Source organism: Marmota marmota, unplaced genomic scaffold, assembly GCF_001458135.2.
Source record: "Marmota marmota marmota unplaced genomic scaffold, marMar, whole genome shotgun sequence".
Taxonomy (NCBI): Eukaryota; Metazoa; Chordata; class Mammalia; order Rodentia; family Sciuridae; genus Marmota; species Marmota marmota.
Window position 1 is genome coordinate 26,371,012 of NW_025999977.1, and position 25,711 is coordinate 26,396,722.

General features: G+C 37.9%; 1 protein-coding gene and 1 non-coding gene across 2 annotated transcripts in view; both read left to right on the forward strand.

The window, feature by feature from the left end:
- Thada (THADA armadillo repeat containing) overlaps positions 1-25,711 on the forward strand; it is a 336,577-nt gene that overhangs the window by 196,757 nt on the left and 114,109 nt on the right.
- On the forward strand, positions 9,612-9,746 carry LOC125617375. The gene has a single exon (XR_007348347.1). It is a non-coding gene; the product is annotated as a small nucleolar RNA U109 (small nucleolar RNA).

Sequence of the window (25,711 nt, forward strand, 5' to 3'; positions counted from 1 at the left end):
ATTCCAATCTATCAGCCAAAAAGTAATATCTCAGTGTTTTTACTGGTATAGCATTTTTGAGATTTCCAAATGTATATGCTTGTTCTATAATGCTTGGATTTATTTAGGGCACCCAGTATATTCCAGTTATTAAGGATTTCATTGGCCATTTAAAAGTACTATGGTAGAGGGTAGCCATGGGATTGGCAGCCAGGTAACTTGGCAGTAACCTAGATGGCCAAAGTAAAATGAGCATTTGGGCCTAAAGAAAGTTTTAAATAAGTAACAAAACTCTTTTCCTATTTTAAACTATATTATTGTTTGTGACAGTTTTATTTTTCTCTCTACTGTATCTCCATCCTCTTCACCATGTCTTCTGTGGCAGGGTCTCAACATTAGCACTGCTGCCATTTCGTGTTGTGGGTGGCCCGCCCTGGGTGTTGTGTGTTTGGTACCATCTCCCCACTAGATGACAGTAGTAGCCTCACCCCCTGCTTTGTGACAACAACAACAAAATGTCTGCATATATTTCCACAGGTTCTCTGTGGGGCAGAATTGCCTCCTCTTGAGAACCTTTGTTCCATGGTACCATGGATTGATCTTCTCCATCATTCTGTGGGATGAGGTGTGATGCGGTTTTTTAAAAAACATACCCATGGTCATGAAGGAAACCATTCCTGACCCAGGGACAGTGTGTGACTCAACAGGCTTCAAGGAGCTACCTACAGAAATAAAAGAAGAGGAGGAGACAGAAAACTCAGACTGGAAATCACAAAGGGAGTTCTCCTGGGGGTGCTCCTGCTCCAGGGAGGTCACGCTCTTCCTTTGTCCCTCTCTCCCTCCCGACCCTTCCCAGCTGCTCTCCTCACCCAAGTGCTGTGAATGTGTGAGCTTTCTTTTCAAGTCATAGCTGCTTGGAGTTTGCTTCATGTCCTGTCCCAGCCTGTCTCAGATGCACTTGCACAATGCGTAGCTGAAATTTCGTTCTGCCCTCCCCAGGCTGCAGGAGCATATAAAATTCTAGGCTCTGTTTACCTAGGGGACTTTAGAAAGTAACACACAATTAGAATTTTCTCACTTCTTGTACTTGAAACACCAATGTGTTGCCTGGTGCAATTGTTGTCTATTTCATTGAGCCTTTCCCAGGTTGGGGCAGAGGCTGTGAGGAATCTCCTCTAAGAACAGAGGTTCTGCTGAAAACTTAATCCATGACATCAAAATTTGTGTTTGATACAAAGCTTTCTCCATATTCCCAGATTTAGCCCTCAAAAAGGAAACTAGTGAATAAATCTAGAAATACATGGTGGCAATTGTAATTATATTAATTTTATTTTTATTCCTAAATGTTGGATGGGTTATATCTGAAAATGTCTAGTAAGCCAGTAATAAGTTTGTGACTTGATTCTCAAAAATGTTATGATATGTAAAAAATAAGGCTTTTAAAGCCACATCCTTATACAACTTTTAGAAATTGTCAGATAATTTTTGAGCATGCTTTCATTTGTTTAAAAGAGAGGGATAACTACATGTATTGCAATGGAATCTTTCTGTTTGGGATCAAGACATTTGTTTGGGAAAAAATAATCAAGTCTTACCTGAATTCCTCTAGTTGCTGTCAGTAGTATGCATTTCCTGTTCCTCTTCACATCATGTAAATTGGGTTGATAATCGAGGTAAGGACTTGCCCTCACAAATGCTCACTTTTTTTTTTTTTTTTTTTTTTTTTTTTTTGCCAGATGAGGGTGGACTGTTGCCTTCCTGCTTCACCCTCCACTTTTTTTTTCTTATTAATGAATGTGATATGTGTGATATGCTTGGATTGGAGCAGTTGTTAGGTGTGTACAGGTATCAGATGTTTTAATACTGGACTGTGCTCATATTGAATAGGTAATTCTGTGTTCATGAGGAGCTCAGTCATTTTCCTATTTGGGATACATTTTTAAATCACTGTAAAGTGAAATTTCTGGTGAGAGGGAATATTTTTCATTAACTTCCTGAGAATCATATTTCTAAAAAGGGGTCTAAAATTGTTTGCTTGGAGATATTTTTTTATGTCAAATGGATTTAACAGGTTTTTTTATTGTGACTTTGGAGAGTTTACAAGTGCCAGAAAATTCCATCACCTTTGTTAATCTTCAAAGAGATCAGTATAATTAACTGATCTCTGGCATGTGCTGTTTGACTTTTCTCCCCTTATTCACTGCTTAAGCCTTTAAAAATTCTTTACTTGTAGACAGTAAGACAGGTTTTACATGTTAGTTTAAGTTCATTTATAGCAGGTAGGCTTTATGCCTTTCCTTTCTTCTTGGGTTACAGGATACATAGCAATTTTTGTATCTAACGTGTTTCTGAAATGCAGTATCAGTTTCTTGCTTTCTAATGATTTTTTTCAAATATGTATTACACGTACTTGTCCAATTACCAAAACCATTCTTAGGCTGAAAAGCAGTGTTCATTGACCACTTTATTTAAGAGGAAATTTAAATAGTCATCAGGTCTTATTTTCTGGTGTATACTTAGAGAATAGAGATACAAGGTAGTAATTTATATTAAAATTCATGATTTTGTTTTGTGTTTGTGTATATATAAGATTAAGGTCCTACAAGTGTGAGCCCATATTCTTCAAAGGAAACTCTGAGAGTGACTTAGTGATGTAATATAATCCACACCCACCAATCCAAAGGGCATAATGTGAAAATTTCTAGAGAAAATCAATACCAGTCCCTTTTTACCTGTAACTCCTGAGCAGTGGTGGGCTCTTCATGGCCTGATGAAAGGAGGAGGGCCTTAGTATTCTATATGTCTTAAGATCATTGTTTTGCCTATTCTGGGTCAATGTGTAATTTACTTTGTTAATTTCCCCTGGTCCTCACTTTCTCCCTTTGTTGCTTCTCTAATTTTTACTCTTTCTTGCTCCTGAAGGAATGCCCAGAATGAATGGATATGTACAATTTCTGACCACACATCCATTTCAGAAATTAAACTTTCGATATCATTGCATTGGTCACAGTAAATCTTGTCATTTTAAAATTCATACATAAACCAACTCTTCTATTTAATATTTCTTGATATGTTTTTTCATCTTTTTTATGTTCATTTCTCTTGTCTCATTAAGTTTTAGTTTTAGTGTCTCTTATAAACAGCATATATCTGGTTTTGTTTCTGTATACAATCTGATGGTCACTGTCTCTTTTTAAATAAACTTTTTACTTTAGAATAGTTTTAGATGTATCAACAAGTTGCAAAGATAGTACAGAAGGTTTCTGTATATCTCTCACCCAGTTTTCCCACTGTGACCATCTTATATTACTATTTAACATTTGTCACAATAAAAGAAGCGATTGGTAACTTTGCTGTTACCTAAACTCTACACATTTTTTTTTTTAATTTTACTGATTTTCATCTAATGTTCTTTTCCTATTCCAGGATCATCTTCAGGTTGTCTCCGTAGAGTCCTCTAATCCGTGACAGTCCTCTAGTTTTCAGTTGTCTGTGTCTAGTGACGCATAGGAGTGTTTCACACTACCATGGAGTTTTCTATCTGCAACGAAGGGATTTTTTTTTTCCATGCCTAGACTTTTCCCCAAAACCTGCCTCTTATTTCCTCAGGATAATTCCATTTTTTGCTTATGGCTTTCATTCTTTCCATAATCATTTGACTATTCTAAACACATTGATTTTATAGTCTTTCCAAGTTGTTGTTTCCTGCAGTTCCCAGAGCATGAGTTCTGCCTGTTCTGTCTGCTGCCTTTCCTGAGGGTTGCAGTTGCTTTTTAGCTCATCTCCAGGAGCCGCTTTTGTTGGCATTTCCTTGTGCACTGGAAGGTGGAGGCAGTTCTGAGGTAGTGCTACCTTTAATCTTTTAGGGCTTTCCCTGCAGGTTTCACAGGTCAAGTCCCGTGTTAGGCTGATAGTTTGTTTCATACTGCATACTCACCTCTCAAACCCGGAATTCAGCTTGTGCATGAGAAACCAGTTATCCACCTCTGGCCCCAAAGGGTAACTGGATTCCTTGCTATGGCCCCTGGCCAATTGATGGCATTTTCTAGTGAATAGAGCAGTTTTTCATGGCTGCAAGCTTTGTGTGGGTTCCCAGCTCAGGATCTAATACCCATGGGTCATTCTACCTCATTCATCACTCTTTGCTGTGGCTCTGAGTTCCTTCTTTGTGTCTGGTTCTTGGAGATTTCCTTTCTTGCTTTTGAGCTGTGCATATTTAATAATTTTTTTTCTATTTAAAACATATCATTTATTTGTGTTTAAAGCAAGGGGGGAAGACCTCAGTTGAGCATTATTGACTGAATTTCCAAATCCCTCGGGGTCTGGGTTAGTGGCACATATGAATGCATATTAAATATTCAGATAGGAGAGGGCTGTTTCACAGACCCTAAACAGTTATGAACAGTTCAGGGTTTTGCCAAAGGCATTTTCAGTTCCTCTACCTGGTAGCTCGGTGGAGATGCTGTGTCTACGCTGACTCAGCACTACAGACCTCTCTGTCTTTGACATGATTCCACTCTAGTCACAGTGTTGAACCCATAGGTGGCCTTTCAGCTGTGGACTCCATGAAGGAGGAAAGAGGTCTTTGGAGACCTAACTTCCTTTAGGCTGCTTACAGTAGTCCACTCACCACTTAAATTCCCAGTGTGTGGCACAAGTGGGGCTCCTGTGGGACTTGCTAAATATGAAGTCACATGAGCAGTTAGGGGGCCAGAATCCATAAATTAAGAATTAAGATTCTCAAGACAAGTTCTTTCTAGCACAGCCTACTTGTAGTCCTCTCTCCCTTTGAGTAGTGGGGGTACAAGAGCATGCTGTGTGTGTCAGATGGTCAAAGCCTCTTCATTTGAGTGTGGCATTTGGGTCTCAGTAAAGTAGCCACAGAGGCCTCGAGGTTGACTCCAAGCAAGTATTGTTGTTTGCTTCTGAGACAAAATTAGACTGTGTTCAGTAACATGTAGGCTTAGGTAACTGAGGCTGAATGTTTAGAAGGGTCTTTATCATCATCTGAAAGCACTCTAGTAAATCTGACACCAAATTTAATTTGGGAAAGGGACATTAATTCTGTTTTCAGAATCGAGAACTTTGAAAATGAATTGAGCTAACTGGAGACCATTTTAGAAAAGCAATGATTTTCGTGTGTGTTTTAGGTCTTAGCTCCATTGTCTCAGCTGCTTGAGGAGCATCTTCTGGGGTGTATGCAACAGTGCCTGTACCCCGATAGTCTATGTGTAGCAAGACAGGAGGAAGGTGTGTGCTTTCTGAAGTGTATCTTTACACACCAAATAAAGCAGGAGAGGGTTTGCTGGGTATGTGTGGAATCCCTAGAGAGGATAGACATAGAGAAGGGCCATTCTGTTTTCTACAGGTACGATTAGATTGTAACCATGCTGTAAATATTGGCTCTAGGGGCTTCCTGTGTTGATCTGGCTTCAGGGGCCCGTTTTAGATTTAAACAGCTTACAGTGGGGTGGTGTTTCTTTTGTTGGGTTGTGAACACTGACACTGATTTCACAAAATTCTCTTGCAGAGTGCCTTTTTACTTGCTTTACTTTGTTTTCTTCCTTTTCTTAGAGACCTTACTGGTACAGGCTGGGGGCTAATTTGCCTGTTCTCTCTTACCACTGTCAGCAGTTCTATAACAGGATTAAAGGGACACCTCAATTTCCAAAAATAGAAGTTCAAGAGTTTTACTGCCCACCAGAGGGAAGTCAGAATAACCAGCATTATATTCTTTTGGCTTACAGATATTTAGCTTCCCACATTGTGACCTTGTGTATAGAAAATGAAAACAGTTACAAAATTTTCCCTGGTATAAAATTTTGTTGAGGTTCATGCTGACTTCACATTAACTCTCCTCTTTTGGAAAGAATTTCATATAAGGTAGTTCATCTGGAATGTCTTCCAGTAATTGAAATGCCAAGAAGCTACCCTGATAAAGTATAAATCAGATAGGGATCCTAAGTATACTTACCATTTTAAAATTTAAAAGCCTATAAAGAATATACTGTGTTTTATTACAGTTACTTCATGGTAACTGCTTGGAATGTACAGTCTGTAATCTGGCACTGTTTTTGTTGCTCTGATTGAAGGGTTTTGTCAACAAACCAGATTATTTTGTAGATAGAAGGTAGTATAGTGGGAAAAGATTTTGGAGCCAGGAAGACATGGATGTGATGTTCTCTTCTGCGTTTTCTAGATATTTGACCTCAGGCAAGTCATTCAGACTCTGAGCTGAACCTTGCCCATCTGCAAAATTAGGGGAACACATAATTTGCAGGGTTTCTATAAGGAGTAGAGTTGTTATTATACGTACAAATTCCCAGTATAGTGGCTGGCTTGGTACATTTTCTTAGTAAATGGTAACTGTTATAATGATGACTTAAAAATAACAATATGAAAATTACTGAATATAGAGAGAAATTTTTAAATAATCAATGGACAGCTACTGTATGGGTTTTTTTTTTTTTTTGGTCCTGTGATCATTTATTGGAAAATAAATCTTGTACCTTAGGCTATCATAGTCTTACACTGAATTTCAATATGTAGTTGCACTTGTTTTCTAGATTTTTTGTGAGCTTATCTCTTTATGTATTGGTTGCTCACAGTAGCTTTATGTTTTATAATTTGGTAGGAATTAATTCTCCCTTATTGTTTGTCTTTTCTTGTACCTTATGGACTTTAAATCAACTTGTCTAATCCTGATCCTCAGTTCTGTTGTCATTTTTCTTTGTTAGCATGATTAAGTTAATGTATTAACTTATTAGTATATGTAACATCTTTATTATGTTGTCCTAATTAAGAAAGGGGATTTGTCTCCTTTTGTGTTCCTCAGTTGCATTACATTTTAAAATTTTCTTCATGTAGAGTGCATATTTCTTTTTACATTTCTTGTTATCAGTGGGTACTTGTTATTGGTGGGTTTATCTTGTGGCTTGTGCTGTCTTTTTTTTGAAAATGATTGACTTCTGTGCATTCACTTTATAATAATATTAGTCATCACTTGTATCACACTCTGTCAATCACTTATGTGCACTGATATGTATTTGCTCATTGAATCTTCATCCTAATTCTAAAGAGTGAATACTACTATTTAAACTGAAGCTCAGAGAGGCTAAATAACTTGTACAAGGTTATACAGCTAGATTCAGGGTTTTAGAGCCTCTACTCCTAACTTTTCTATTAGACTGTACCTTATTGCTTCTTATTTATAATAATATCATTTGTAAAGATCCTTTGTTTTCCATTGATTCTCTTAGATGCTCAATAAAAATACTGCAGCTTTTTTGATGGAACTAAATATTAATAGAGATTCAAATGTTAATTTTCTCCAAATTAAAAAAGGGTTTAATGCATTTCTAATAAAAACTTTAATTAAATTTTTTCATTTAAAGATAATTTCACAGTATAATTCCAAAATTCATATGAAAGAATAAATTATAAGAGAATAGACAAATTGTGTTAAATCTATGGAGCAATTTGAGGGAGACAATTTTAGAGTATAACTTTCATACAGGTAAAATCATCACTCTCAAATGAACATGTATAAAAAAGATTTTGATCAGTATTTAATAAGGGAACCAAAAAGATGTTATGATCAGTTTTAAAAAAATCTAAAAAACCAGTATAGACAATTTAACAGGAATATTAGGATAAGATTACTAAGTTAGATATGAAATGGTATTCAGTATTCAACAGATCATAGCTCTTTGAAGATACTCATTCCACTGGATAGAAATGGTTTGTATCTCTACCTCACAAAATGCTACAAGTCTATAAGTAACTTCATTAGGACTGGGGACCTTTAATCGGTAGCAAACAGTAAGATGTTCTAAATGCATCATCCTACAACACAGGTTGACAAGCTACAAGCTGTGCTCTACAATCCAAATCTAACCTGTCTCCTGTTTCTGTATATTGTTTTATTGAAACACAACCATATGTATTTGTTTACATATTTTCTATGGCTGCTTTTACTCTTCAGGACAATTTTGAGTAGTTGCAAGATAGACCGTATGACCTAGAACACCTCTAATATTTACTCTCTGGCCCTTTTAGGAAAAGTTTGTTGACTACTATTTGAAACAATCCTTAGATGATGAATCTTATACATATTTTATTAGATTTATCCATAATACTTCATGTTTTTGATGTTCTTAGAAATGATACTGATTTTTAACTTTAACTCCCAAATGTTCATTAAGATTATACATAGGGAATATAGTTAATTTTCATATATAGATTTCACTTGTTAAACTTTATTAGTTTCAGTGTCTTTTTAAAATAGATTCTTGAAAGTTTTATTATATAGCTATATGATCTCTGAATAAAAGCACTTTTGTTTTTTTTCCAATTGGTATGTCTTTTATTTCCTTTTCTTGTCATATTGCACTGGTTAGTACCTCCAGTATAATGTTGACTAAGAACAGTGAGAATAAACATTCTTGTCTTTTCTCAATGTGGGAAGAAAGCATTAAATCTTTCATCAATACAGATAATTTTTGTTGTATGTTTTTCTATATTTTATGAATTTTCCTTCCTTTTATTGTTTTTGAGAATTTTCATCATGAATAGATACTGAATTTCATCACGTTTTTCTATATCTAGTGAAGTGATCATGTATGTGTATATATGAGTATAAATAAATATATATGTATACGTGTATGTGTGTGTGTGTGTGTGTGTGTGTTTACGTGTGTATATTTCTTTTTCCCATGCTGGTGATAAAACCTAGGGCCTCATGCATGCAGGGCAACTGCATTACCACTGAGCCACATAGGGGCCCCATATTTTTCTCTTTTTGATGGGCTAATGTGGTGAAAATTGATTGGTGAAATTGATTTTCCAATGTTGAATCAATTTTACATTATCAGGAAACATCTTAGTAGTTCTCTTATTAATAAATAAAATTATTTACACTTGTTCATCTTTTCACCTAAACTTCAGTAAGAAACATCCTAGATTATAGTTTGGAAGAGAAGAAGAAACATTTTAAGTAGGCACAGCACCTGTTTTCAACCTTCAAGGAAAGAATGTTCCTGGTAAACAGTACCCAAGTTATAATCATCAGAAGCTGCCCTGGGGGACAAAAATGCATAAAGAGGAAATAGGCTCTGTACCACATATACTGCAGGATCTTGGGTGAGGAGCTATAACAGACTGTGATGTAAGACTGTGTGTGTACATGAGCATATTTGTAAGCCCACCCACCTACCCTGCAAGAGACAGTGAGAGCTGGATCACAACGTGCTTTGGAATGTTCCTTTTGTCAGTGATTCCATGATGAACTGGGCATGGTGGTGTGTGCCTGTAATCTTAGCGACTTGTGAGGCTGAAGCAGGGGAATCACAAGTTCCAGGCCAACCTCAGCAAATTAATGAGGCCCTAAGCAACTTAACAAGAGCCTGTCTCAAAATAAAAAAATTAAAAGAGCTGGGGATAGTTCTGTGGTAAAGCTCCTCTGGGTTCTATCCTCAATATCTCCACCTCCAAGAAAATGTCTGAAACACATAATTAAGTAGTAAATATGCTATGGCATTAAATACACAAATATCAGTATAGAGCCACATACAATATTTACCTAACTTTCTAGATAACTGCCTAAAAGGAAATAATCCAAAATGTTCACAGTATTGCATGTGGAAATGTCTGCCCCTCATTCCTTCAGGGGCAGGAATGCATCCATAACATGCTACATTAACAAAGAGGTTCTCAGGGCTGCCAGCCTTACAGTAGAGGCTGAGTGGTAGTATATTTCTCCTACATAAAGAAAAACAAAACAAAGTGTTCACAGTAGAGATTCATTATAGGCTTTTTGACCTAATCAGTTGCTAAAAGATAATTTTAGATGTAAAATAGAAATTACTGGATGTGAATAATGAGTTGCATCAAAAGACTAAGCAGGCCAGGCATGGTGGCTCATGCCTGTAACCCTAGTGACGTGGGAGTCTGAGGCAGGAGGATCTCGAGTTTGGGGCCAGCCTCAGCAAATTAGCAAAGTCCTGAGCAAACTTAGTGAGGCCCTATCTCAAAGTAAAAATTTAAAAGAGCTAAGGAGGTAGCTCAGTGGTAAAGCACCCCTGGGTTCAAGTCCCTCAGTACCAAAAAAAGAGAAAGTTCCATTACGCTATTGTTTGTTTTGTGGTGCTGGGGATTGAACCCAGGGCTAGGCAGGTACTGTACTGCTGAGCTACATGCCCAGCCCCTCCCCCCATTAATCTATTTAACTAGTTAATTTTTACTTTATTCTGTTTATTGCAGGCCTGGGGTTAGAGCCCAGGGACATACTGCCTCTGAGCTACATCCCAAGTCTCCCTCCCCCCTTTTTTTTTGGAGACAGGGTCTGCTGCTTCCCTAGGCTGGTCTGGAGTTTGCACTCCTCCTGCCTCAGAGTCCCAAGTTGTTTCTGATTTGTTTTGTTTTGTGTGCCCAGCCATGTTAAGTAATAACATTTTAAGTAGGCACAGCACCTGTTTTCAACCTTCAAGGAAAGAATGTTTCAACCTTCAAGGAAAGACTAGCTGCTCTTTAAAGCTTCATTTTTGTTTAAATAGATATCTTGTGAATTACAGGTGTGTACTATCATGCCCAGCCCCCATTAATCTTGTTGAAGTTCAAAGTTTTTGTAGGAATACTGAAACTATTGAGCTTTTTAATTTTTTAAATTAATTAATTTTGTGTGTGTGTGTGTGTTGCTGAAGATTGAACCCACAACCTTACCGCATGTTAGGTAAGCACTCTATCAACTGAGCTATATCCTTACCCTGTTTTGGTTTTTTTTCGGTACCAAGGATTGAACTTGGGCACTCCACCACTGAGCCACATCCTCCGCCCTATTTTGTATTTTATTTACAAACAGAGTCTCACTGAGTTGCTTAGTGCCTTGTTGTTACTGAGGCTGGCTTTGAACTCTCAATCCTCCTGCCTCAGCCTCCTGCGCTGATGGGATTACAGGCGTGCACCACAACTCCCATCATCTCACCCTGTTTTAATTCTTGAATCATCATTTGTAATTTAGGAATTATATATTGTCTAATTTGGTTTTTTAACCAAATAAAATTATGTGAACTTCTCACAATTCTTTTGTATGTTCACATGGCATTTAACCATAAATACTTAATATAGGATTGTTGAGTGAATGAATTAGATTAATGCTATTTTGAGTAATTCAGGATATGATACTATTTTCTTCTTTTCCTCTGCTTTTCTAGCATTAGAAATAAGTGTGTCTAGGGTAAACTAATGGGGAGTTTAAGTACATATTAGATTAGTGCTCTACTTTTGTCTCTTGGTAGTTGAACTCTCGACCACTGGTTTTTTTTTTTTGTTGTTGTTGTTGTTTGTTTGTTTGTTTTAGTTTTGGTACCAGGGATTAAACTCAGGGGCACTCAACCACTGAGCCACATTCCCAGCCCTATTTTGTATTTGATTTAGAGACAGGGTCTCATTGAGTTGCTTAGGACCTCGCTAAGTTGCTGAGGCTGGCTTTGAACTCTTGATCCTCCTGCCTCAGCTTCCCAAGCCATTAGGATTACAGGTGAGTGCCCCATGCCCGGCTTTGACCACTTTAAAATACAGTTTAGATAGCCTGTTTTCTTTCTGGTGAAATGAAACAGGAATGTTGCAGAGCAGAACAGGAGAACTCAAGTTGTAGAGACCCCTCTGTTGGCTGTTGATTTGGTGGAATTTGGGGGACCTTCACATCCTATAATTCAAGTTTTCCAAGGGTAGAAACCCCTGACCTTAGAACTCCAGGTTTTTTTTTTTTTTATTGGTTGTTCAAAACATTACAAAGCTCATGACATATCATCTTCCATACATTTGATTCAAGTGGGTTATGAACTCCCCCAGGTTTAATGGCCTCTTCAGCTCTTACATCATTAAAAGGAGTGAGATTTTTCTAGATTAAAGAAGAAATCTCATTAATTTGAATTTTACTGTTTTAGAATTTTGTTTTAGTGTTGTAATTCAGATATTAGAACTGCCTAAAAATTTACCTTCATCCATACTACTTATTATAAGTGAATTTTCTAAATGTCTTTAGGTTCTGAACAAAAACATTACTTGACAGACATTTGGGGCTTTTTAGTGTTCGGTTTGTTTGTTTGTTTGGTGCTGAGGATTGAACCCAGGACCTCCTCCTGCATGCTAAACACATGTTCTACCACTTAGCTTCACCTCCAGCCCCTCATTTTAGTTTATGTTACCAACCATATTTAAGTAATAAACTATTGGCTCTTTAAAACTTATTTTTGTTTAAACAGATTTTTTTTGTTAAATAGATTTCTCATGCATTCATATTTATTTTCTTTCCTGTTACTTTGTTTTAGCCAGAAAGTGTTACTGTTTTTAGATATTTACCACTGATGGGTACATTTGTTTAGCTGAGCACATAGTCATTGTAGCCTACCAAGGAAGTTTATATTGTGAGGGTGACAACAGGTGGTCAAAAGATGGGAGAATGTGTTTGGATGAGTGGTGACAAAAGCTCAACACTTTGGGTGGAGTTATCGCAACACATCAGAAAGAAATCCAGGATACATTGCGAGTGCTGGGCCTGGGTTTTATAATCTTTTGCTGGCTTGTGTGTGAGGGTAGGCATTTAAACAATGGGAAAAGTTAACCCATAAACATAGCTGCAAAATGACAAGTGATTTCTTAGCACACCAGACAAGGGAAATGATAGCAGACCCTCTTAGCAATTAAGTGGCCAAATTGTGTGTGGAGGTTTGGCAAACAGACGGAAGTAATTCAGTCCATAGACAGTAAAACAGTTTTAGTCAGGGAAACTGTGAAGGTCTAATTTATTTTGTTTGCCAAAGAGTTGATATATTCAGGAATGCATTAACAAAAGAATCAAAAAAAGAGTTTGAAGATCAGTCTGTGACCTCTCCCATTTGTAGCAAAAGATTCACATTTTTTAAATTTATTTTTTCTTCATTTTTGTAAGAGCACTTTCTTTTTTTTCCTGGATATTTTTTAATATAAAGAGGCAGATTCGTTCCCTCTCCCTACAAAAAGTGAGCACTGCTATTTCTTATCTTATCAACAATGAGGACCTCCGGTTAACATGTTGGGCCACTGTGGGAATTCTGTTGTTTAGTCACCAGTTCAAAAAAATGTTATAATATCCTTTTAAAAACAAACGTGATGTAACAATCTTATGTAATAGAATTATTTATTGGGTTATTGCAAGTGTAATTAGTGTTAAAACTCATCAAGCTGTACATTTCAGATTTGGCACTTTAAATTGTATTTGAGTTTTAAAAAAAAACTTGGGAATTATGGTGAGGGCTAGGGAATTCTGATAATTTGGGGGATTACATTCTTTATAATAGTTATGAAGAGGATGTTCTTTATCTTAAAAGTTCTTCTACGGCTAAAGCATATAATGAATTAAAAACAAAGGAATATTTTCAAAATCTACCTTCAAATCACTACATAGAATACTTGGCACAATTGAAAGTGCAGAACTGAAAAAGAATGTGTTGTGGGCATGTTTTCCAGCATTCACTTCAAAGCAGAAATGTAGTATTCCTTAATCTTGTTCTTTGATGGTGATGCTAGCTCTTTTGTTGCTGTCGAGTTTACCTTGGCCTGAGTGCTGGCAATTAAATGGCACAGGGAAGATTACTGGAAAACATTAACTTGTTATTGTTAGTTCACCTCGTGCTGAGGTTGATGGGAAGTGGAGTTTATTAATAGCCTCGTTTGTGCGTTGATTTTGCAATCTACTGGGTTTCGGGGATGAATCTCATCATATGGGCTATTCATTATTTACATTTGAAGCTTTTAGCTTAATAGAGAATGGTTTTATCCTTTTGAAAAATGTAATATTGAACATAGCTGTGATATATCCCCATTGAAACGTTTGTTTTTAAGTGTTCTTGAATAAATTGACTTCCTATCATTTGTTTAACTTTATCTTTTGGATATTCCATAAGAGTGATCTTTCACTTTTTATATTCCTTTTCATTTGATTTAATTCACTGATGTTTAATCTAGAACAGTCTTCATGTTTTCAATAAGTATACTCTCAAGCAAGTATTCTTGAACATTTGCAGTGTTCCACATGAAACTTTTGTTTCTGAGAAGGGTGTTCCAGTACGTCCCTGCTTGAAAACAGGCCTGCTGCTTAAATTTTCATAATGCTTAATCAGATGCAAACCGCTAACCGAGACCTCCATAGCCTGATGGTGAAGAGCACAGAGTCAAGGCAGTAATCCATGGGGATGAAAGGAAGTTGACTCTGGTCTGAGAAATTTAGGTAGACCAGGTAAAACAGTTTCTGGAAATCTGGCCAGATTGCTACTTAACTGCCTTATTCTTTCAGGCCAAGACAGAAATCCTAAGTTTTTATTCTCATTCTTCTTATTAAATGCCTGGCATGTGCAAAGTCCAGGATTCCACCCCCAACACTACCAAGAAAAAGATATGGAATTTTTAGATCCTTTTTTTTTTTAAGTTGGATGGTATGCTGGCGGTAGTGATGCACACCTATAATCCCAGCAACTCAGGAGACTGAGGCAGAAGGTTCACAAATTCAAAGCCAGCCTCATCAACTTAGCAGGGCCCTAAGCAACTTATTGAGACCCTGTCTCAAAATAAAATAAAATAAATAAAATGACTGGGGATGTGGCTCACTGGTTAAGTACCCCTGGGTTCAATCCCCAGTGCCAAAAGAATAAAAATAAAGTTGGATGGTGCCTTTACTGACCAATCGGTAAGATTTTAATTGAGTTCCAAGTGAATGTTCAAGACTGTACTAATTAGGCACTGGATGGATATAAAAGAGCATAAATTCATCACTGGAACCTTAAAGCTTGACTGGGGAGACATAACCAATAGACCTTAAATAGAAAAATTAGACTGTACAGCTACAAAGTATTGGTTTCAAGTGCAAATTAATTGTAAGTTTCTTCTCAGCATGACTGGAACAGGCAGGATCTTTGTGGCCTAAATGATCCAGGCCTCTGGTTTTTAGGACACTGAAAAAAATAGAAGATTTGATAGGTTGTCAGTTTTGCCCACACTTCCCCAATGCAAGAGTCACTTGGGGCATTATTTGAAATACAGATTCCCAAGCTTCTTTCCTAAGGTTTTGACTGTGGCAGTCTGAGGTTGGACCCCAGAATCTGCCTTGTTCATGAGCAATGTAGGTGATTCTTGTGATCAGGCAAGTTGAGTGGAAGAGAGGGACTCAGTGTGCAAAATGAGTATAAGAGACAAGTGATTCTTGTGTCAAATCCGAGGAATAACAGGTTTATCCCACAAGTGATGAGTACTACATATCAGCAGGAAATGTTCCTTTGAGGTTAAAAGAGAAATAAGAAAATCCTGACATTTCTAAGTTTCAGCAATTCGGTGGACAAAAGGTATTCTGGATTTCATTTCATCACTTACTTTCTATCCCAAACCCATCCCGCTCTAGGGAGGGTGTGCTGCTGGTTATTCATGTGGAGAGCAGGCGGAGAGACATGAGTAAGGAGGAAGCTTTTGAAATAGTTCCTGGTATTAGCTTGGCGGTTGCAAGGAGGAGACTCCTCCAAGTTTAAAGGGCAGCTGGCAGGACTCTCCAAAGACAGGAGTGGAGGAAGCAGGAGACAGAGTGAACAGTTTAGCAACATAATCTTTCATGGTCACGATCAAGGGGCTTCATGAAGTAAGAGTTGTGAGAAATGAAACCAGAGATAACAAAATTAATTATAATTGCTTACAACACATCTTCTGAGGATCAAGGAGGTCAGCAGTGCAGGACCTATGACTTCTTCATCTTGAGAGACAGAAAAAGGATGAAAATATTATTTCCGTTTTAGCTTTTCAAGTGGTGCCTTTGCTGTGGACAGTGAACTAGAAAGAAAGTAAGAGGATTGGAGCCCAGGGTTTTCTGACCTACGATGTTAGGTTGCATGACTGTTGGGAGGATAAAGAAGAGCAGAAAAAATGCCTTGATATTGAGTGGAGGTGGTGAGTTGAGTTGTAAAATTTTGAGCAGACTTCAACATAAGACAATGGAGAGAAGTTACCAACTGTGTAACAAGTGGTGCCGATGGCGATGATGGAGGCAGGGGGCTGAACAGGTTGAGAAGGCTCTTAGCTGGGAGCGGAGAGAAGACAGATTTTGCATGGCAAGAAAAGTTGACGGTTCAGCACAAGTGTGTGATGTAAGAATAAACTTTTGTATCTCCCTAACATGATGCAGGTGACATACTGATTGTGAGAGTCTCTACCACTTCTTCTAAAGTCTGCAATGGAGACCTTTCCTTTTCTTTTCAGTAAAACTTTTCTGAAGATTTGCTCTATGCCATGCCCCCAATATAGTAGCAGAGAGGTGGGAAACAATGGATTTTAGAAAAGCAATGGAGCAGGCCTTCTCGGTCCACGCAGACATTCCAGTGTCTCAGAATCACTTGAGAATTATTCTTCCCTCCTTTACTGCATAGTTCCAGCTTGCCTCTTGTTATAGATGTTATAGTTCTAGCTTGCCTCTTTTTTAATCAGCACCTTATACTTGTTGTCTTCTCCACCCCCCTTTCTCTCTCAACTTTCCTCTCTTTCTCTTTGGTAAGGGATTGAAAAAAATCAAAATGGGCTTCTAAGAGCCTTTAACTCAGGAACAAAGTATCAGTTGGTTAATCTAAAGTAAATGTGTAGTTTATCCATAGACTGTTTAATACATGAATTCTGTAAACAGAATCCAAACACATCTCAGAAATAATGTCAACTACAGTATTATAATATCAAATCATAGGGAATTTTTTTTAAAGGCATTAAGGACTTAATGCCTTTATTTGGTTTTATGTGGTGCTAGGATCGAACCCAGTACCTCATACTTGTAAGGTAAGTGCTCTACCTCTGATCTACAACTCCAGTCCCTAGGGAATGTTTTTTAAAATTTCTAAATGGCCAGGCACAGTGGTGCATGCCTATAATCCCAGCAACTTGGGGGGCTGTGCAGGAGGATCACAAGTTCAAAGCCACCCTCAGCAACTACACAAATCCCTAAGCAACTTAGTGAAACCCATCTCAAAACAAACAAATAAAAAAATAAATGGACTGGGGATGTGGCTCAGTGCAGTGGTTAAGCACCCCTGGGCCACTTCTGGTACCCAAAAAAAAAAAAAAAAAAATCTTTCTGAATGTTTAATTGTGATAAAGTACTTATTACAAAAAAATTACCATCTTAGCCATTTTTTGGTTTACGGTTCAGTAGAGTTAAGTATATTGATATTATTTTTGTTTGTTTGTTTGTTTTAATTAGTTATACATGACAGTAGAATGCATTTATGCACTTTGATATATCATACATAGATGAGATATAACTTCATTTTTTCTGTGTACATGTTGGAGAATCATATTGCTCATGAAGTCACATACAGTAGTAATGTCTGTTTCATTCTACTATATTTCCTAGCCCCACTTCCCCTCCCCATCCCATCACTTTCCTCTACCTAATCTAAGGTAACGCTATTCTTCCCTAGTGCCCCCCACCTTATTGTGAATTAGCATCCGCATATTAGAGAATACATTCGGTCTTTGGTAGTTCCATTCCCAGTTTTCTGAGGAATCGCCATACTGCTTTCCATAGTGGTTGCACCGATTTGCATTCCTGAGTGTACCTATTTCCCCACATCCTCGCCAACATTTATTGTTGCCTATATTCTTATTTATTTATTTATTTATGTGGTGCTGAGGATTAAACCCAGTGCCTCACACATGCAAGGCAAGCACTCTACCACTAAGCCACAACCCTAACCCTTGTTGCCTATATTCTTGATGATTGCCATTCTGACAGGAGGGAGACTGAAATCTTAGAGTACTTTTGATTTGCATTTCTCTAATTGCTAGAGATGTTGAAAACTTTTTCATACATTGTTGATCAGTTGTATTTCTTCTTCTGTAAAGTGTCAGTTCAGTTCCTTAGCCCATTTATTGATTGGGTTATTTTTTTTTTTTTTGGTGTTAAGTTTTTTGAGTTATTTATATATCCTAGAGATTAATGCTTTATCAAAAGTGCATGTGGTAAAGGTTTTCTCCTGATCTCTAAGATCTCACTTCATATTATTGTTTCCTTTGCTGAAAAGAAGCTTTTTAATTTGAATCCATCCTATTTATTGATTCTGATTTTACTTCTTATGCTTTAGGAGTCTTGTTAAGGAAGTCAGATCCTAGGCTGACATGGTGAAGAATTGGGCTTATTTTTTCTTCTGTTAGGCGCAGGGTCTCTGTTGTAGTGCCTAAGTCTTTGATCCACTTTGAGTTGATTTTTGTGCAAGGTGAGAGATAGAGGTTTAATTTCATTTTGCTACATATGGATTTCCAGTTTTGCCAGCACTATTTGTTGAATAGGCTATCTTTTCTCGACTGAATGTTTTTGGCACCCTTGTCTAGTATGAGATAACCATATTTTGGTGAGTTTATCTTTGTGTCCTCTATTCTGTACCATTGGTCTACAAGTCTATTTTGGTGCCAATACCATGCTGTTTTGTTACTGTAGCTCTGTAGCATAGTTTAAGGTCTGGTATTGTGATGCCTTTCACTTCACTTTTCTTGCTAAGGATTGCTTTAGCTATTCTGGATCTCTTATTTTTCCAAATAAATTTCATGATTGATTTTTCTATTTCTATGAAGAATCTCCCATGCTCCTGGATAGGCAGAATTAATATTGTTAAAATGGCCATATTACCAAAATGTTATACAGATTTAATGCAATTCCTATTAAAATCTCAGTGATATTCTTCATAGAAATAGAAAAATCAATCATATATTATTATTATTATTATTATTTTTTTTTTAAATGTTTATTTTTTAGTTTAAGGTGGACACAACATCTTTATTTTATTTTTATGTGGCGCTGAGGATCGAACCCAGTGCCTCACGCATGCCAGGCTAGCGCTCTACCACTGGGCCACATCCCGAGCCTATCATATATTATTATTATGTAGCCAATCTCCAGAAATTTTTTCATCCTGCAAAACTGAAACTCTGCACACATTAAACAATTCCCTGGGCTGGGGTTGTGGCTCAGTGGTGGAGTGCCTGCCTCACATGCGTGAAGCCCTGGGTTCGATCCTCAGCACCATATAGAAATAAATAAGTAAAAATAAAGATATTATGTCCATCTACAACTTGGGAAAAAATTTTAAAAACAAAACAAAACAAAAAAAAACCAATTCCCTATTTCTCCCTGCCCTCAGCCACAGACACTCACCATTCTACCTTCCATGCCTTGGAGCTGGACTACTCTTCAATATCTTGTGTAAATGAAGTCATAGAGTGTTTGTCCTTTTGTGACTGTCTTACTTAATATTGCATAATATTCTCAAAGTTCATCTATGTTGTACCATGTGTTAGAATTGTCTTTCTTTTTCAGGATGAATAATATTCCTTTGAATGTATGTGCCACGTTTTGTTCATCTGTCATGGGACATTTGGGTTGCTTCCACATTTTGACTCTCGTGAACATTGCTGCTATGAACATGGGTGTACAGCTATCTCTCAAGACCCTGTTTTCAGTTCTTTTGGATATATTCCCAAAAACTGTACTGCTAGATCATGTGGTAATCCTGTTTAAAATGTTTTTAGGAATCATCATACTGTTGTCCATAGAAACGTAGGGAATCTTAATTTCCTGTTTTACTTAGATGGTAACTTCACTGAAATCCTGGTGGTTTGCTTCTTGGCCTCCAATTCTTCCAATATTAGGAAGTATTATATATAAACTTTTGCTTTCCCAGTTGTCCTCTGGTACTGTGTTGTGGATTCCAACCCCTCTCTGCCCTACCTTCATATCTCAATCCTATTGAAACAGTTAAACCTCCTACATTTTCCACTTAAATTGTTTGAAGATCTGGAGAAGTAGTTGGAGATTGGAGATTCAGGTGGTCACAAAGGGAAATTACTAATAATATATGTAAGTAATTTTAGGTCCTCTCTTGTCTGTGACTTTTTCCTAATAAAATTCCATGACCTTTAGGTAGTGAGCTTTCCGTCTTCACTCACCTTCCTCAGAACTTTCACTAACTGAAACCCCTGAGGTTTTGTGTTCAACTTGTTGGACAGTAATTTTTGCTTGCTGGTATTTTTTACTTCTTAAGTGAAATTAATCTCATTTTGCATTTATTGGGATTGCATAGAACATATTTAATTAGTTCAGTCTGCACTAAATTAAGAAATAAAAGGGAGAAAAGGATTAGCAGTTTAAATATTCCCTTCTCTCTCAGTAAGTATGTGCCCTGGAGTTAACAGGAGATGGAGATTGGGACTATACTGTTTCTTTAGTGTCTCTGGCTGTCCTGAATATGATTCAGTGCTGATTTTAACTGTGTATAATATTTACCTTGGTCACTGGCTGTAGACCCTACTTTCCATGTAGGATGTATGCTGTTTCCTTAAATAAATCATAAATTCATAAGATTATCTTCCTTGCACCTCCAGGTCAGGAGGCAGTATCTATCCATCTGATCAAATGTAATCTAACTCTACCCCTGGCCCAGCCACAAACCTGGCCCTCCACTGATCTTCTGGTCCTCAGTAAATAGCACTACCATTCACCCAGCCTCTCAAGAGGAAATCTGGGGGTCACGTTTTGATCTCTCCCTTTTCTCTAGCGTGGTTTCTCATCTACCAGTATCTGTACTTCTCTCCTCTCAACCTCCACACTGCTGTTCTTTTCCAGTGCTCACTTTTTCCTCAGACAGTTGCATTTGCCTCGAATCTGACCTCACTGCTTGTTCTTTCTCCCTTCAAACTTATTTTCTATATAGAACAGAAGGGCCTTTTAAAAACAGGTGAGACTAACTTAATTCCCTGCATAAAATCCTTTTGTCATTTATCATCACACTTAAAATCATCTTTCTTACAATAGTTTATAAGCACCAAAAACACCTGATCCAGCCCACGGCTCCAGTCTCACCCCCTGCTGCTTTCCTCCTTTTATTCAACCCTAATCCCATAGGCCTTTCTCTAATCCCCAGGCCTTTTCTTGCTCCTGGGCCTCAATACTTGTTCTTCATTCTCCTTAGAAGGCATGCAAGCAAATGTCAACAGATACTTGCAGAGTGAATGAGTGCTTCGTAAGGACAGAAACTGTACTAAATGCCACCTTCCCAAAGTGGCTGTGATGTGTGGGTGCATACAAGCTAGAGTGCTTAGTGCAATGGTTCTCACATCCTATAATACACAGGACAACACCCACAGCAAAGCATCATCCAGCCCCAAATGTGAGTACTGCTGAGTATGTAAACTCTGCTTAGGCTAATAGAGTTGAGCTCAGAGAAGTCAGGGTTTTTATTCTTGTGGGGGTTTTTTGGTACTGAGAATTGAACCTAGGATCTTGTGTATGCTAAGTAAGTACTCTACTACTGAGCTACATCCCCATCCCAAGAAGTCAGTTTAGTAGCTCTGCTGAGCCTTCAAGTCTATTGTATTACATTAAAAGCTTACTTGACTATGAGGAAAAGGAATCCTCCTGATGAAAACCACCTTCCCTCGACCTCAGAGATGCTTCTCTCTAGAAGGGTAAACGTACCTAGTCCACAAACTTATGAACCAAGACTCCCTTGTTGGTGGGCACCTTGCTCATTTCCTCATATTGCTCAGCTGCTGTACATTTCTTTTCCCGATGATAAAGTAGCTCACTGACCACTGAAGTTGAAGGCATCCCTCTGGATCAGGTTAGAAATCCCTCTCTCTCCCTCCTACCACTTCAGAGGTTTCTTGAGTGAACAACTTTTTCATGATAACCAGGATTCTTCCTTTTATGGAGACATGGTTCATGCATAGATATTCATACACCTTAAAAATAACACTATAATGTGTGATCATAAGCCTAAGTTCATTTTATAAATATCCAACTATCCATTCTTTGAGACTAATGTACATAGGAAAGACTTTGAATAAAGTCTTTATTTTATAAACTGGACAGATTCACCCAAGAAATGACCTAAGTAGAAGCTGAAGCATTTGTTAAAGTGTTACCTGATTTGGGTCATTTGGGAAATACTTAGGAAAACAAGAATGTGCTTATATTACTTCACCTATTTTAAAAGAGTGTGCCTCTCAAAGCAACACAAAGGAGCTCAAAACTGTACCTCTGAAGATGGGAATTTATAGAACATGTGCAGTTGGGAGACTATCAAGGATAAACCTCTGGAGGGTCATAACTAACAAAGCTAATACCTTCAGGAATCACCAAATTATTCTTTTGAGACATCTAACGGCACAACTTACTCTTAGATGTAAACCACAAACACTGAAAATTTAGCTTTAAGGCAAAAAGGGCAAACTTGGTAATAAGGACTATACTTCTTAAAGCACCCAAGAGATAATAATTAGTTGTCTTTGCCATACACCTGTCATTGTTGGGAAGTGTGGTAAGATGATTAGCCAAAAAGCATAGTTTCTGGAAAAATCATCAGAGACCACTAAGGAAAGTAAGTGCTGCTAAGGAACATGCCACAAAAAAAGGAAAGAAAAAACAAAACAAAACAAGAAGAGTAGGTACTCAGAGGCATAGGAAAGATTCTAAAAGAGTAGTGCCAAGAGATGGCTAGAAGGAGTGAGGAGAGATGCCAACACAGAGAGATGCTGCAAATTGCCCACGTAGAGCATACCATCCATTAACATGGTAGACAAATTTCTTAAGGAGTAATTACAAAGCACTTCACAGCATCCTTGTTAGATGAGTTGTCTTATTAGCTCCATTTTATAAGTGAGAAAATGAAGGCTCAGAAAGGTTAAGTAATTTTCTAAGATCACTAGCCTACTCTTGGTTACAAAGCATGTGACCTGACAGTTGTCCTGGGCTCCTCACCTCAGTGCTTGTGACAATTTGGGCCGGATAACTCTTTGTTCCGAAATGTTGTATTGTGCCTTGTAGATCGTTGAGCAGAATCTTTGGCCTCTACTATGTGCTGGTAGTTCCCACTTTCAGTTGTGACTCTCAAAAATGTTCTAAACATTGCCAGATATCCCCCAGAGGTACAGTTACTGACTTAAAGACTGAAGTTTATCAGTATGAGTCTGGTGGAAACCAAGAACGTCCTCTTGTCCCACTGCCGTCAGTCCCGGGGGAGGGGGGGTGTTGTTTAAAGGGAAAATCCATAACAGTTTTGAACTTTACAAACCTGGTGCTCAGAACCTTCCAGCAATATAGTCAAAAAGGAAAGTCCAAAAAGGTTCATAGCATGGTGGGTGGGTAGTGACGTCATTGTTTCACTCAGCTGTGCATCCAACAAATAATAGCTCCAGGGAGAATGGTTTCATAGAGGCATCAGTGTTTTCGATGGAGCAGATTTAGAGGAAAGATTCTGAGTTTCCTCAAATGAGTTTGGGAGATGATAAATTCACACAAATCACATGGCCTGTCAGTAGGTGAGGAGGAACAGGCAGATGGTCTATCACAAGCATATCCAGTCTTAAGACTTGCATTCATTGGGCATCTTACCTTGTCCACCAGCCCATTTGCAAGGAGTTTCATTGTTTACTTTCACTATGGAGTTAACTATTGCCTTGCAAGTATTGTTTATCTCAACCCGCAAGGTAATTGCCTTAAATTTAAAATCAAATCAACAAACTTTTGCATTCCGTCAAGGCTATGTAGGAGATAAAACAGCATGGTTTACTTAAAAAGATAAATAGCAATCAAGGCAACATTTCTTAGGTGCCAAATGAGTGGTTCAGATATAAATACTGTGGGATGAGAGGATGGAAAGATTGCCATGACCTGGAATCGTCAGGGAGAACTTTGCAGAGGGAGTTGGGGAGCTGAGCCCTGATGGACGAGGAGAAATGATATGAAGTCTTTGCTGTAGACTGAGATACAATTCTCAGTTAATTCGCTTAGCATGCTGATGTAAAAGGTATTTTTTTAGGTGATTATTTTAATACCATGTGAGGTTTGTTGTCATGCAGTATGCCTAGTAACAGTTACAAAGTTCAGTTAGAAGCTCATTCATGATGACTGCTCAGAGTTCATTGTCAGCTCAGCTAAGAACACTCCTGAGTCAAGAGGTTTTGATCACTCTCAGGGATCAAAGGAGGCTCATAGGATTGATTTCACTGGCCCTTTGCTTCGTTTAGATCTTACAGAGTTGCCTTCTCTGAACAGTGATACCCTCTTAGGAAGCGGGGCTCAGGATTTGGAAAGACCTTTCTGCAACTTGTCTGTGGGATGTTGGATGTCACATAGCTCAGCAGGATTGTGGGAGGTACAGTTATCAATAAAAGGGCTACAAGAGGCCTTCACTTGAGACACAGAAGGGTTTATTCCACAAACCCCAGCCCATCCAGTAGACTTATAATTCCACACAAAATGGACACAGCAGATGTTCCTGGTCCTGGCTGCTGGAGGTGTTGAGTGGCAAATGAACAAACAAACTGCAGGGAGGGGGGTGGAGTGGCCACCCCAGTCCTGTCTCTCAGGGCTTAGAGGGATAATTTTTTTTTCCTTCCTCCATTTGAAAATATAAACACTTTATAAACAGTTGTCACTTTTTGACTTTTAAAGATTCACAGTCTTTTCCTTTTGTTTACTTTGATGACCTTTGAAATAAGCTGCAACCGAAAGAGTAAAAAGAAAAAAATTTTCATCCTCATTTTTCAAAAAGAGGAGTCTGTTCATTACCACAGCACACAGGAAGCCCGCAGACTCCAAGGCTGCCACAGTCCAGGCCCAGGTTTTTTAAATTTTTTTGCCCCCAAAACCCCTTCTCTGGGCAGCTCGGATAATGTGAGTTACCAGCCTGAAGACCAGATGCTGAATGCTCATCTATTTTCCATAATTAAAACTCTTTACAAGGCAAATTTTATAGCTGCCTTAAATTCTGGAAAGTGCAAATTAATTTAATAGCTTTACATGTCCTTGGATCTTGTTCGCTGGAAATCTCACTGCCACTCTCGAGAATGCTGCTGCGTGTCCACACCAGGGGCAGCCTTCTCTCCCCTCAATGGTCTTCTCCTCTGATCCCTCCTTCCAGTGCCACAGGGCTGCAACTGAAAAGTCAGAGGAGGACACCAGGGAGATGCCTTGGCGATATCATGAGATCTTCGTTGTACTGATGCCTTGAAAATTCCTTGTCACCATCTTTTGGTGAAAAATACCACATAGCCACCTGTCCCAATAATTAGTATGTGGATTTTCATTCTAAGTATGGAGTTAAGAAATATATGATTTATTGTTTCTGGTTCCAAAAGTAATATACTCTTCCTTTGTGACCACACTGTATCTTGATTGTGGTAGAACTTACACAAATCCTTACACTGGATAAAATTACCCCCTGCCACAATGAGTGTAAAAAATGCTGAAAACTGAATAAGATGCATAGCCTAGTTAACAGTAATGTTCCTGTTCATTTTCTAATTTCGTATATAAGATACCACTGTTGGAATAAGCTGAAGGAAAGGTACACAGACTACTGTTTTTACAAATAAAATGAGTATAATTCTTTCAAAAGAAAAGATTTTAAAATAATGTATTCTTACTGTAAAAGCTTTCTAAATTACAAAAATATGAAACATTGAGTATAAGAATCCCACCCGGGTTGGGGATGTGGCTCAAGCGGTAGCGCGCTCGCCTGGCATGCATGTGGCCTGGGTTCAATCCTCAGCACCACATACAAACAAAGATGTTGTGTCTGCCGAAAACTAAAAATAAATATTAAAATTCTCTCTATCTCTCTCTCTCTCTCACTCCCTCTCTCTCTCTCTCTCAAAAAAAAAAAAAAAAAAAAAA